At 40.1% G+C, this 13699-nt stretch overlaps 2 long non-coding RNA genes across 5 annotated transcripts in view; one reads left to right on the forward strand and one right to left on the reverse strand.

Annotated features, from left to right (window-relative positions):
• Nucleotides 1-13699, forward strand: part of LOC136792865 (uncharacterized) — a 304067-nt gene that overhangs the window by 162770 nt on the left and 127598 nt on the right. The window lies entirely within an intron of this gene.
• The window catches only part of LOC136792866 (uncharacterized), a 267506-nt gene that overhangs the window by 8318 nt on the left and 245489 nt on the right, over nt 1-13699 (reverse strand). The gene's annotated exons all lie outside the window — the stretch shown is intronic.

Genomic DNA, 13699 nt, shown 5'->3' on the forward strand with positions numbered 1-13699 from the left:
TGTTCCTCCATCTTTCCCACCTCAAGGAGAGTAAACAGCCTTTTTATGTTTTCATATATTTTTAATGACCGGAGGCTTCCTGAAAGGATATCACACTCCTTCCTGTAGAAGGAAGTCACTGAATAAGCCCTGTGTGTTTTGTGGATTCAAAAAGGAAAGCAGCCAGCTCCCCGGGGCGGGGGGCTTCCTGGGATTAGCAAAAGGAAGAGTGCACACTCCTCAAAGGACAGAAGCCTCAATTCACTCAGGCAGGACAGAAGCCTCAATTCACTCAGGCCACGCGTGTTTTAACTGGCAGAACTTTAGAAAAGGAGTGCATATACCCACAAGTTCCAGGACCTAAGTGCTGGAGGCTAAGTGCCAAGCAGAGAAGGGAGGACGCTTCCTCAGGATCCCCTAGAGCAGGAGCTATAGCAGCACCAGACTCATCGGGCAACAGCTTGCGGAGCAGTACGGAGCTCAGGTATCCATGACAACGTCCTATTCCCCACTTGAATGTGGCTGAACAGTGCACCTCATTTATGGCCCGTGTAAGGCCTGGGGTCTTCCAATGATACAGGTAAACCCGAGAGTGTGATAATAAACTTCTTGCCAGCAAGGCATCTGGGGTTTTCACTCAGTTTTTATTTAATTTGAAAAATTTAAAAATGTGACTCAGTTTATATCATAAAGTATGAAACAGTTCAGACTCATTCTGTACAGGCTCACCTCGGAGATATTGCTGGTTCATTTCCAGATCGCATAACGGCGATAAAGTCAGTCATACGAATTTTGGGGTTTCCCAGTGCATATAAAAGTTATGATTTACACTATACTGTAGTCTAAAAAAAGACAATATATATACCTTAATTAAAAATACTCTCTTGCTTGAAAATGCTAACCATCATCTGACAACGCAGAGTTGCCACAAACCTTCAATTCGTAAAAAAACGCAACGTCGGCAAAACACCATAAAGCAAAGTGCAATAAAACAAAGTACGCCCGTATACATTTTGGTATTTAGAATGTCTTCATTTCTGTGGGCTTAATCTCCTAAATATCTCCTGAACACGCCCCTGTCACTCCATTTTCACCCACCAAACTAATCTCAGTTACCGTCATCTCTCACATGGATTTTTGCACCAAATTTTGTCAATGAGCCTACCTGTTTTCACTCTCCCACTCCTCCAATCCATCCTCAATACAGGAGCACTCATTTTAAAACAACTTTCCATTCAGACGTCCCTTTATTTAAAACTCTTTAGTGGCTTCTCATTGGTCTTTCGATAAAGACAGCTGCCCACAGGTCTCGGCATGATCGCCCCACCTGCCCCTAGAGCTGCACCTCTCGCCACACTGCACTTGCCCCCCGGGCTCCTCGCTGGCCCAGGCTCTTTCCCGCCTGAGGAACCAGAACAGTACGCACACCTGTTCTCTCTGTATAGCGCATTCCTGCCAGGGAGGGAATTAAATCCTATTTATCCTTCAGATCGCAGCTCAAAGGTCAGGAATGTTTTCCAAGAGTCCTCCCTGACACCTCCACATACGTAGTTATACATGCACATACTCAGACACTGTTAGATTGCCCCATTACTTGTTCTCATAGCCTTTTACCTCATACTACTTACTATAGTTTTCAAATATAGATTAATTTTTGCGATGGTTTGTTCAATGGCTATCTCTCCAATACATGTTAAGCCTTAAGAGAGCAGGGCTTGTCTATTTTATTTAATTTATTTTTTTACAAATTGATGGTTTGTGGCAACGCTGCATCAAGCCACGTCTACCAGCGCCATTTTTCCAACAATATTTCCCCAGTTCATGTCTCTATGTCTCATTTTGGTAATTCTCACAGTATTTCAAAAGTTTTCATTATTAAAACTTTAATGGACGAGGAGTTGCTTCTTATGGTTTAGCAAAGAAAGTGTTTTCTTTTTCTTTTCTGTTTTTTTTGAGGGGAAAGCCTCTTCCTTTATTTTTTAAAATTTTTTTATTTTTATCTTTATTTTATTTTTTTGGCCACGCCATGCAGCATGCAGGATCTTAGTTCCCCAACCAGGGATCGTGCCCCTGCAATGGAAGCACAGAGTCTTAATCACTGGACTGCCAGAGAAGTCCCTGTCTTGTAATATTTTAATCAGCAATTTCTCCTCCATAACACTTAGTGCTTAATAGAAGACATTTGTAAAATCATGCTCCATTTTGCATAAAGACTTAAAACCAGTATTTGGGATAGGAAAGGAATGTAAAATGGAAGTAAGGAAGTAGATATTTTTGTGGTGATATATTGGAAAAGATACAACCAAATGAGAGAAAAAGAAGCTCATGATAGAATAGTTCTTTAGTGGGGTCTGGAACGTATGAAGCTCTGACATGGGTACCAGTATTTACTGAAGTGGGATCACGGAGGCGGAAGGTGAGGGGAATGGCCTGTGGTTTTAAGAAGTGAGGCTCAGGAGGCATGAAGCGGATCTTGCCCTGAAGCAGGAGACAACACCCCCAGGTCATAAAATCGAAATGCCTTCAATATTTGCATGGGAGGCCAGATGCAAGGGTAAAATAACTGCACATAATTGATAATAAAGTAAAAATAAACTAACATGAACAGTTCATTGAGACCACAGGTAAGATCCAAATAGTTCCCATTCAATAGTGCCTATAGGTAGACATTAATATTACTGAGCACAGAATTACTGTTTATGCTGATATAAAATATATAACATATTTATACTCTTTATATACTGTAACATTTTTATTGTATTGTTTCCAGAGACAAGTATTACAAGAAATTTCATATATACTCTCCGGACTTAAGTGCCATCAACCTTATTTTTGTTTTAATCAGTTCTTAAGCTTTTTATCTGGGGATTCTCCTCCTATTTTCAGGAATAAAATGCCAGTATCTGTGGAGTAGAGCAGCCTCAGTCCTTGGCCTGAGGGTACCCACTCCAGCCTTACCACTGTGGTTATATACTGGCCAACTGCCAGCTGTCGGCTTCTGTGCCCCTTTGCCCGAGGGCTTTCTCTGAGTTCTCACTGCCCTACCTGGGAAGGCTGAAGGGCTAGACAGTTAACTCCTCCTTCAACCAATGACTGATGAGAGGTATATAAACATACCAGTTTCCTCCTGCTGTGGCTGGGTAACTCTGAGTTGCATGTTCTACACTGGCTCCAAGAATTGCCCAGTGGGAATAAGTCCCAATTATTCACGATGGAGATTTGCTTGAGAACTCCCCCATTATCGGCTGCTTTTGCTTTCCCCGTCTCATGTCCCCCACTCACCTACCACTGTTTCCTAGTACTGCCTCCAAAATAAACTCCTTACATTCCCTTCTTGGTCTCAGGGTCTGCTCCTGGGAGAATCCAAACTAAGACAATGAAGAAATAACGTGAGAAATCCCACAAAACACCTCTTCATGTGATTGTTGTTCTAACTGTCTTTCTCCTTCATTTAAATTACTTGTGGAAAGAGACCGTTTAATGGTCTCTAAAGACGGACCATTAGAGACCATCTCTAACCCTCATACCCAGCGTCTAGAGTAACCTATACAATACTGTTTTATGAAATTGTTAAACTATAATACTGTTCGTAGATGACACCTGCTTGACACATTTTTACTAGACACCACTCCAAGAGCTTTACATCAATCAAGTCATTTACTCCTTGCAACAGCTCTATGGGGAAATGCACTGACCCAAACAGAATCACATTAAGTACAAGTCTTACCCAACACGGAGCTTTACAAATGACCAGTGAGAGAAACAAGAAAGAAGCAACCATTATTGATACAGAACCAGTATCTTGGAGACCCTGAATTCTGAAATGGAGCTTCCTTTCCCTGGACTGAGATACACTTTAGTTTTTGAATTAGCAGGTAATCACTATGTGTGGAGTACACGTGAGCCCAGGGAGGCTGCATATTTTCAAGGTGTCCCCGTTTTTGTATCTCCTTCATCACGCAGCTCCACGCTAATCACATAGTCCATGTTTGTGTCAATTTCTACTCCCCACGGGAGCTGTGACTCCTAAACCCACAATTTACAGATCAATTTATCATAAGAAATCTACACAGACCCAGTATATTGTCCTAAAATCCTTCTTAGATAAGAACTTGGAAGAGAATAAATGCTAACTGCCCTCCTGTGTCTTTCAACTATTAAAAAAAAAATTGTACGCTTTATGTGGTGAAGTACAGGTTGCCTGAGGCATCTCTAAAGGAGAGAGGAACTGAGTTACAGACCTGCTGCTGTGCTCTTTCCTACCACGTGATAGCAGCTGTTATCACCTATTATATCAAAAGGGTTCAGTGACTTGCCCAAGGTCACACAGCTAGTAAATGGCCTGGAAATGAACCCAGGCTTAGGGGATTTAGAATGCACACTCAGCTATTCTGGGAGATAGGTAGGTAGCAGATAACTGCCTGCTACCCGTGGTTTTGTTCTGAATTTAACCCGGTTTTTGTGTTTTCCCTTCCCCAATCAAACCAGGAAGAAGAAAAATTGCTACTCATTGTTAAAGTGTAGTGGTGATTACAGCTTTCAGAGTAGAGAAGAAAGCAAACAGCGGCAGTGTTGTGCAAACAAAGAGACCCTTAGATGGGTCAGTCCATAGAGAGGCCATTTTGCAGAGCGCATGAAAGGAAAGGGAACCTCCTCAACTGCAGTGGTTGCACCAATCTGCTGTTACTACAGTTCATGAGGACTTCGAACGTAAAGTCAGAAATTTGAGCAAGTGCAGACAGAATCTGCATTTGCTCAAGCTAATAATAAAGACCCTGTCATATGGAAGTGATTATTCCATCACAAATGGTACAGAATGCATATGGCATGGAGTCCAGTGAACATGGACAGCAAAAGGAGAGTCTCTTAGAAAAATATCTCTAACAGAAAGATTTCTCTTAGCCACACCTGGGGAAGGGTTTTCATAATCACTTAGTGGGAAGATAGTTAATATCAGAATCATATTTGTAAAATTTTCTGTTTGATATATTTAATGTGTATATGTCATGTTAAAGCTAATTTAGTAAATTATGTGTAGTCCTTATTTTAAAATATTGATTGCTCTCTTAATGAGATTATCTTCTGTTTGTTTGAATGTAAATGTAAATACATTCATTCAGGTATGGTTCTGATAAACATCTGAGCTACAAATAGCAAGTATAATAAACATTCCGTTACCCAGAATTGCTCACAAATGTAAACAGTGCCCTTACGGTGTTCTGTTTAGCGAATCTCATTCTTGGCTGGCTCCATTATATTCCCTGTAATGCCATTTCTATAGAAGGCACTCAGTGGATTTTTCTCGAAGGAAAGTATTGACTCAGTGAATTCTTTTTAGAATTATCCTCCCAAACGTCATGCCCTAGAAAAATATATGATTTGAAGAAGGATGATCCTGATGGGAAATTGAAATAGTCACAGATGTCTCAATTATATTTCTATTCTCTCTCTGTCTCTCTCTTTCACACACACACACACACACAACACACACACACACACACACACACACGCATAAAGAAAAACCTGCTGAAAACCAGGATGTTTAATCCCTTCACTATATAAGAAACGAAGGGCTAAAAATTTACATTGCCATCCACCTCCATGTCACCTTCCTGGGCTTTGATGTAATGCAACAGAATGACAGCTCCTATTTAATTAAACAGATATTTGGATTAGCTCCAGCTGTGGGCCATGCAATCAGTCCTTGTGAGAGCAAAAAGGGGTGTAATCCCTGGCCCACAGATCATTGCTGCATGGAAATCTGCTCTCACTCACAGCCATCCACAGGCCGCTGAAAATGACTTTTCTGCTGCATGAATTACTTACAACGTGCAGCTGGTCCCCCATCCCCACCGTCCTCACCTGACGAAAAGACCCAGAAAGCCTACGAGCTTGATTTGTCCTCTTCTTGGAAGTACTTTTTAATCCAAAGAGGCTCTGCCTGTTGATACACCCAGCATTTCTTTGTTTGCTGCAAGAAGCACTATAGATGTGGTTTGCTGTTTAATGCAGTTTTTTTCTTTCACATGCATCTCTCCAGATGGGTGTAATTTGATTCTTTGATACATATTGAACAGATTTTTTAGAAATAGCTTTTTTAGAGGCAGATTTTTGTTGCAATATGACTTCATCTTTCTTCCAAAAGGAGGTATCTTGATCTTTCTAATTGGATGTACTCACAAAACCCATTCTTTCATACAGAAGGCTGCAAGAGCCTGTCTCTTACAGAGGTAGACCAACCATTGTCAATGCAGAGAGTAGGGGCATATCTGTTTTGCTGGGCTTCACGACAGTGGCGGAGACTCATCAATCTGGGGTGGTTTGCCCACAAGGAGGCATAAAGAAATGCCTTGAAGCTATTCAGAGAAAGGAGTGGGTAAATAGGCACAAAGGGGGCAGCTCAATTATTACACATAGCTTAGGGGGGCACGGGTTCGATTCCTGGTCAGGGAACTAAAATCCCACAAGCCGTGTGGTGAGGCCCCCCCCAAAATTAATTAATTAATTACTATGCATAGCTTAGAAGAGGATGAGCTGAACCCACAGCTGTGCTTGTGGATTCTCCGGTGGCTGAGTGAAAGGGCATCTTCTTGCCAGAGAGGAGCACAGGGGAGGCCAGGAAACGTTCCAAAGGTATCTTGGATTTATATGCTTATTCTTGATGGCATCTTTTTTAAAAATCAGCTAAAGTATCAGGCTTTCTCCAGTGTGTTTCTGGTATATATAACTCTGCAAGCCAAGTCAAAATTCCCATTACACATGGAAGGTTTCATGATTCTAAGTGGTTTGTAGGAGCAAGGACAAATAGGTTTGCTTTTCTAAAAATTAATTAATTAATTAATTCAAAGTCCACTTGGCCTGGATTCCTGCAACTCACCTGCCAAAGCAAACTGGAATCTCAGAGGCGAGCCCTTTGAGGAACACAGAGTCAGCTCTGAGGTGGAACTCCCCTGGCCACATTCCTATGGCTTCTTGTCCCTTGGTGTGGCAGTAAGAGGAAAGGTGGGGTAAAGTCCTTGTTCTGGGGCCTGAGTGCACACATGGGGGAGAGTTAACAAGACAAGTGCCTGGGCCCCTGCCCAGAGATTCTTTAATGGAGCTGAGTAGGGCCTGGGCATCAGGAGTTTTAATAGGTCTCCATCTGAATCTAATGTGCGACCAGACCCACTGTCATAGAGAGACTTTTTAAATATCTGATTCTGGATTTCTAGAGTAATTTCACTGTCAGAGCAGACAGCGCAAAATCCGCTCCAGCTACAGATTTTATGCCAACAGTAAACCTGAATTCAAAGAGACTGAAAAGACTGAAGTCTAGCTCCTAGTGAAGAGTGGTCATCCTCTCCTTAACTGGGGAAAACAGCAATGTGAAGCTTAGCTCTGATGTTAGCAGGTCCTGGGCCTTGTACAGTCCATCGTGAGGCAGTGGTACCAGGGCCTCTGTAGAACAGTTGCTAGATCAGCTCGTCACCTTGGACTACAACCCCTGTGGCCACGTGTATCTCTTTTGTCTTCCCCAGGACATGGGTTAGGCTAGTACTTTCGTAAGGGAAGAGACTTCTAGAGACCTATTATCATGAGGTGAGGAGCATAAGTTAGTTCCTTGAACCCCCGAATAGAATCCTGAAGGTTGTCGTCTGCCTCACCTAGTAGTCTGTGGAGCTCTTAATGGGTTGGATCAATCAGAGGACACATTAGATCACAGTTATGTCTCGGAAAAATACCAATGTATCAAATCCTCTGTTCTCATCAACTAAGACCTAAGACTGTATTTTCAGAGATGTTTGTTTTGACCCAGTGTTTACAGTGAAAAGGAAAATGGTTTGAAAATCATTAAGTCGGACTCTTGTTCCGGATCTATCAAGCACCAGTTGTGTGGTGCCAGGGAAATTGACTAACAGTGATAAAAACGGTAATGAGGGTAACAAGTTAGTGAGCACAGACTAAGGGTGGAGACGTGTGAAGGTTTTTATGTGCTTTATCTTATTTTACGTCTACAAAAAAAAAAGTAAATAACCCTATGAAATAAGTAGTATTATTATCCCATTTTTAAGATGAGGTTTGGAGATGTTAGGTGTATTGTTCAAGGTCACCCAGCTCTGAATTGGCAGAACCAGGATTGAAACCGATGTCCGCCTGGCTTCTAAGCCAGTGATCTTGACTATTATTGAGGCTTACCACGCCCTTGCTCTATTCCGGCTCAGAAAATAATGGGTTATTTCTGAGTGATCGTCAGCTGACAGTACCATCTAATACTATTTTAAACTGCACTGTGAGAGCCCTCATCCAACCCTAAACAGAACTTGCTAAGTAGTTAGTGCCACATAAATAACAGAAGTGTTTAGGTATTTCACACATTCGTTTCCACAAATACTTGCCCAATGTCTAAGCAAGGGATTAGGTAATAGAAATAAGAAATGGGCAGGATGATCTGCTCACCTCAAGGGAGCATTCAGTGGTAGGGTAAGTAACTATAGGAAATAGTAGACTGTGTATTTATATTATAAAGGGCGCCATAAAGGGGGTAATGTTTTGTAAAGCACAGAAACCTTTTCATGTAGTGAGTAGAATCATGCCTTGGCCAAGTTCGTAACTTTGTGTTTTCCTGTATCGGGTGCTCTAGTCAATAATTCTAACAAGATTTCCTTGAATAATCGCAGCATACACAATGATACTTGAATCATGCATTTCATTATGCTCTCCAGTTTCCCATTTGACTCACACATTTGGGGATTTGTTTCTTGCAGAAGGGTATCGGCTGGGCAAATTCCCTATGTCAGCAGCATTGCTGTTAGCCTCTTTGACAAAACTTGGAGGGAACCCAAATTCCTACCAGTGGACTCACTGCTTTGGGTTAAGGCTTTGGTAAAAAATTTCAACGTGATATATCAAGTACCATAAATCAAGTAGCCTATCAATGCCATCTGAACACATACTTAAACCTTTTATCCTGGAGGATTCAGGATCCCTAAGGCAATTCAACAACAACAAAAAAGATAGAGAAGTTTCTATAAGGTATGAAAGAACTGGGCAAAGTTCAGAGCTGGAGGATGACTAAAGACAGCGGAATATGGAGCCCAAATTCACATTGATCAAGGGATGCAAGTCATCTAGAGATAGATCCTCCCGAAGGAGATGGGACACACAAGACACACTTCCTGTCTTAGTTTGGGTTCTCCCCCAAACAGAGGCTGGGATGAAGACTTGGGTACAAGTAATTCATTTGAATTTGACCCCAGGAAGTGAGGTAGTGGAGACAATGAAATGGGATGGCAAAAAGCCAGTGAAAGGTGTGTTAATAAACCACTTACTGCTCAAGACAACTGGAGCTCAACACCTACGGGAGCCCTTTGAGGAACACAGAAACGTGCCTCAAGATTGTCCTACAGAGACTTCCCCGGTGGTCCAGTGGTTAAGACTTCACCTTGCAATGCAGGGGGTGCAGGTTCGATCCCTAGTCGGGGAGCTAAGATCCCACATGGCTCGCGGCCAAAAAACCAAAACATAAAACAGAAGCAATATTGTAAGAAATTCGATAAAGACTTTTTAAATGGTCCACATAAAAAAAAAATCTTAAAAAAAAAAAAAGATTGTCCTACATAAGGACAGGAAGACTGGAGCACTGCCTCACCTACTCCCTTGCCCCTCTGTTCGAGGGCTGCCCCCAAGGTGTTTACTTCGCTTCTGCATTTCAGGTGATTGGGCTTTAGAGAAAGCTTCCAAGGATGCAAAGCAGAGAGACGGAGCGGTTATACCTGATAGGGGAGCCAGTACATGAAGCTATCTGCCACCCCTGTCCTGAAACGAGGCCGCCCGAGGAGGTGAGGTGTGGAGCTCTGCCCGAGCATATGCCAGGTCTGCCCACTTGATAGTCTGTCAAGGACGAGGCTTAAGTTTTGTCATCTCCATTTTTAATTCATACCAATCACCAGAAATATGATTTTAGTAGACCCCAGGAAAAATAGATTAATGGCCTCTCTCTTCTCTCTTTCCTGGCTATGAAGATGAAATAAACATTCTATTTCAAAATAGCCACTCGTTGAAAGATAGGCCAATTAAGACTGTACCAACAGAATGCAATTACCTTTTGAACAGTGTAGATGATAGAAACTGTTTCCTTGATATCCACTATTCTCTTACCCGCAAATATCAAACATTGAGGCCGTCTTCTTGCTGTCCAAAGATACTGGACACTCAATTCACCAAGAGTTTCCACTTGTGGAAAGTGGAGATCACACCAAGATAGGCCTCCTTTACCCAGTTTAGAAGAAGGTTTATGGTCCCACTTTCTAGTCCTACCCTTTAGTCATCGTGGTAAAATGCTTTCCTTTTGAAAACGAATCTCTGACTCAGAACAGAACGTGGTGATCAGCATTTGCAGACACAGGAGGGGGAAAGCCAGTTGTACACATAGTACATTGCTGCTGTTTTCAGCCGTTCATTTTCATTTTTCAATTCTATTGGAAAACCGTATCTGTCTTATTTCTGCTTGGGGTTGATTTCAAAGGGTGGGACTGAGATTAGAGACACTGGGAAAAGATGAAATGTCCTTGCACACAAACAGTGCGTTAGAATTGTATCAATATTCCTGTGATAAACTGATAAGCCTTGAGCTCAGTGTGGTCAAGTTTTACGTGCCTGAGCTGACATGCCAAGCTGCCAGCAGTCATATGGTCCTCATATGGTGACACTCCACAGATGCCAACAGAATGTGAGACGTTTCTGGCTCATTTCCTTTGCTTTTGAGTGCCATGTTGCCTGTACACATGCACACCACATACGTGTGCACACGTGCACGCACACACACACACCTTTGTCATATTATAATGGCACTGCTATAATCCACTCAATCCCAGTAGGTCCATTAAAATAACCTTATTCCTGCCTCTGTAGAAATTCATAATAATTCATCAATTAACATTGAACATTGAGGTCATTTTCAAAAGTTCAAACTGAGTAAGAGTTTGCTTGCAAGTCTACATAGATTGTTTTGAGCAAAAAAAATTTTTTGAATGCTTTAGATTAGGGCTCATATTTACCTTTGTCATTATTTTTTTAAAGTTTGGTTTCCCTGAAATGGATATTGTAGCAAATATTTTATACAGAAAATATTTTTTGTATGAGTAAAAGCATACAGCTGCAAAAAATTAAACAATTTTGTTTTTCCCATCTCAAAAATGATATGTGCCACTGTGTTTAAAGAATCTATTGCTTTAGCTATTGTGTAATATCACTACATAATAAAAAATTAATTCTTTAAATGTTTAAAAAATTTATTAAATGTGTTTCCTCATTAGATCTATTAAATCACTGAGTTTACACCATGAATATTTCAACAGTTCACTCTTTTAAATCAACTCTATTTACATAGAAATTCTTTGCTATTACTTTGCAATTGGTACTGAGCAAAGTAAATGGAAAATGAAATCAAAGCGACACATTCAAATAGTTATGACAAATGCAATTGTGTACACAAATGATCCACACTTCTAGCCAAATTTTATCCTCAACCCCCAGCTTTGAGCAAGAAAGGCAGGTCTGTTTCAACTCTGTATTTCCTTTATTCAAACCTCAGTGGCACACAAATATTTATAATTTAATGCATACAGTATTTAAAAATATAAATACAATATGGTCTACCTTTATCTTCTAGGCTCTTATATGGAGTGAGCTCTTTAGGCTCACTGTATATAAAACGGATGGCAGATGGCAATTGGATAAAACTAATATACTGTCTGGCTCACAAATGAAGAAAAGTATCTAATGAGTACGATCTTCCATCCCTTCCCTAAGGATGTTGCCATTACAGAAGATATGATTTCAATAAATATAATGAATTATTTTCATTATAAACACACCATTGCCAATTTTTTTTTCACAAAGCAGTGTTTACATAAATATACCCCCAAAGCAAGGAGAAATACATTCAAATTTAAATTGAAGTCACTCTGAAGCCTATAGGCACACTGATCTTTTAGAAAACTTTCCTTTAATGTTCAAATAAATGAGCATCTGCAAATTAGATCAAAACATCTATAATCTTTTAAGAGGCAAAAAAAGACTGACTCTTTTTGAGTTTTTTGGTGTAGGTCATAATTTTGACAGAACACCAAGCTCCAATTTCTGAGTAACCCAAGTTAAAATATAGCAATAGCAAGTCCATTATTATACAGTGTTAAATTATTATAAAAACTCTTATATCTTAGAAAGAAGAGTTTAGACATGTTCCCATTTTCTTATTCCTACACAAGAGAAAGAAGGGTAACATCGCTATCTACACATCATTCCTCCACTCATTTTAAGCTTGTCCTCTACAGAATGGGCAGTTTATAAACAATATCTTTCGAGAAGAATTCTCTTCAGACTGATTACAGTAAAGGATATGGTGAAGATAAGGACATGACATGAATTTTTCAAGCAGTTAAATTTAATTTAGCAAGAAAATACTGAGTAGCCACTAGAGGCCAAGCGATTTTCAGAGGTTGAAATACAAAGATGAACAAGACACAAAACGTGTTCTTAAAAAACTCACACTTATCCCCTCTCTTTTGACATTGTTAATGAACAAAGCTTGGATAAAGAATAGAGAGGAGGAGGAATACAGAACAAAAGAGAACTCGGCTGTGTACACGTTAAAACCAGCTCCTAATCTCTTCTAGTAGAAGAAACTGCACTGCACACAGGGGCTCAGAACATCCTTTAACTCACATGCTCTCTTTGTCCATTATTATATCTTAGGTAACATTTCATAGACTCATTCCTAAATAATTCAGACTATTTGGAAATCTATACAAAGTCTAGACTGAGATTAAACTTCTTTTAGCACACTCTTCATGGATGGAGTACTGCAAATTCTAGAAACAAAATTATAATGGGATTATTAGCAAGTTCTTAGAGGACAGACATTTCAAGCACCTGAGAAACATTTTGCCTTCAGGCGATTGATAAATTCCTTTCCAAACAGTCTTATTCAACAAAACAGACCTCTGAAGGAACTCTATTATATGAGAAATCATGACTTTGGACCTTAATGATTAGATTAAATTTTCTGAAAAAAAAATTCAGTAATTTTCCCCCTTAATTGTCATAATTTTTTTTTTCTTTTTGGCTTTGGCTTCTCTAAATGAATGAGGCTTTATTGTAAATGAAGATTAAGATTGTTCTCTTCTCCACATTAAATGGTCAATTAAATAGGACTGTCTCAGTATTTCTAAAGGTAACTTCTCTGAGGGCAAAGGGCACCTGGTACCTTGTTGGAAGCTAGTCATAGGGTTTTGACTCCCACCAAGTTCCATCATTTACGATTGCTGTCACCTGGGGCAAGTTACTTAATCTCTCAACCTTGATTTTCTTATCCATAAAATAGGGTGATGACAATTTTTATCAAACATACTTGTTCTGAGGATTAAATGAAAGCATGCATGCTAGCTCCTACAATAGTGGATACATTTGCTAATGTTCTTCATTTGTTTTCCTACTGAGACACTCATTTTTACACTAATAATTCATAAAAACTCTTCACATACTAACCGCTTAATTTTGCCATGTATAAACTGCAAGCATTTTCCTCATTTTGGTCTGTCTACTCTTGAACTACACTGTTAACAAGTGTATCTTTATTATTTTAAAATTTCAACTGGCAAAGTAGTCATTTTGCACACACAATAACAGGAAAATTTGTGACTATTGTAGTTGTTACATTCAGTTTATAGATGATATATGG

This window comes from Kogia breviceps, chromosome 17 (assembly GCF_026419965.1).
Source record: "Kogia breviceps isolate mKogBre1 chromosome 17, mKogBre1 haplotype 1, whole genome shotgun sequence".
NCBI lineage: Eukaryota > Metazoa > Chordata > Mammalia > Artiodactyla > Physeteridae > Kogia > Kogia breviceps.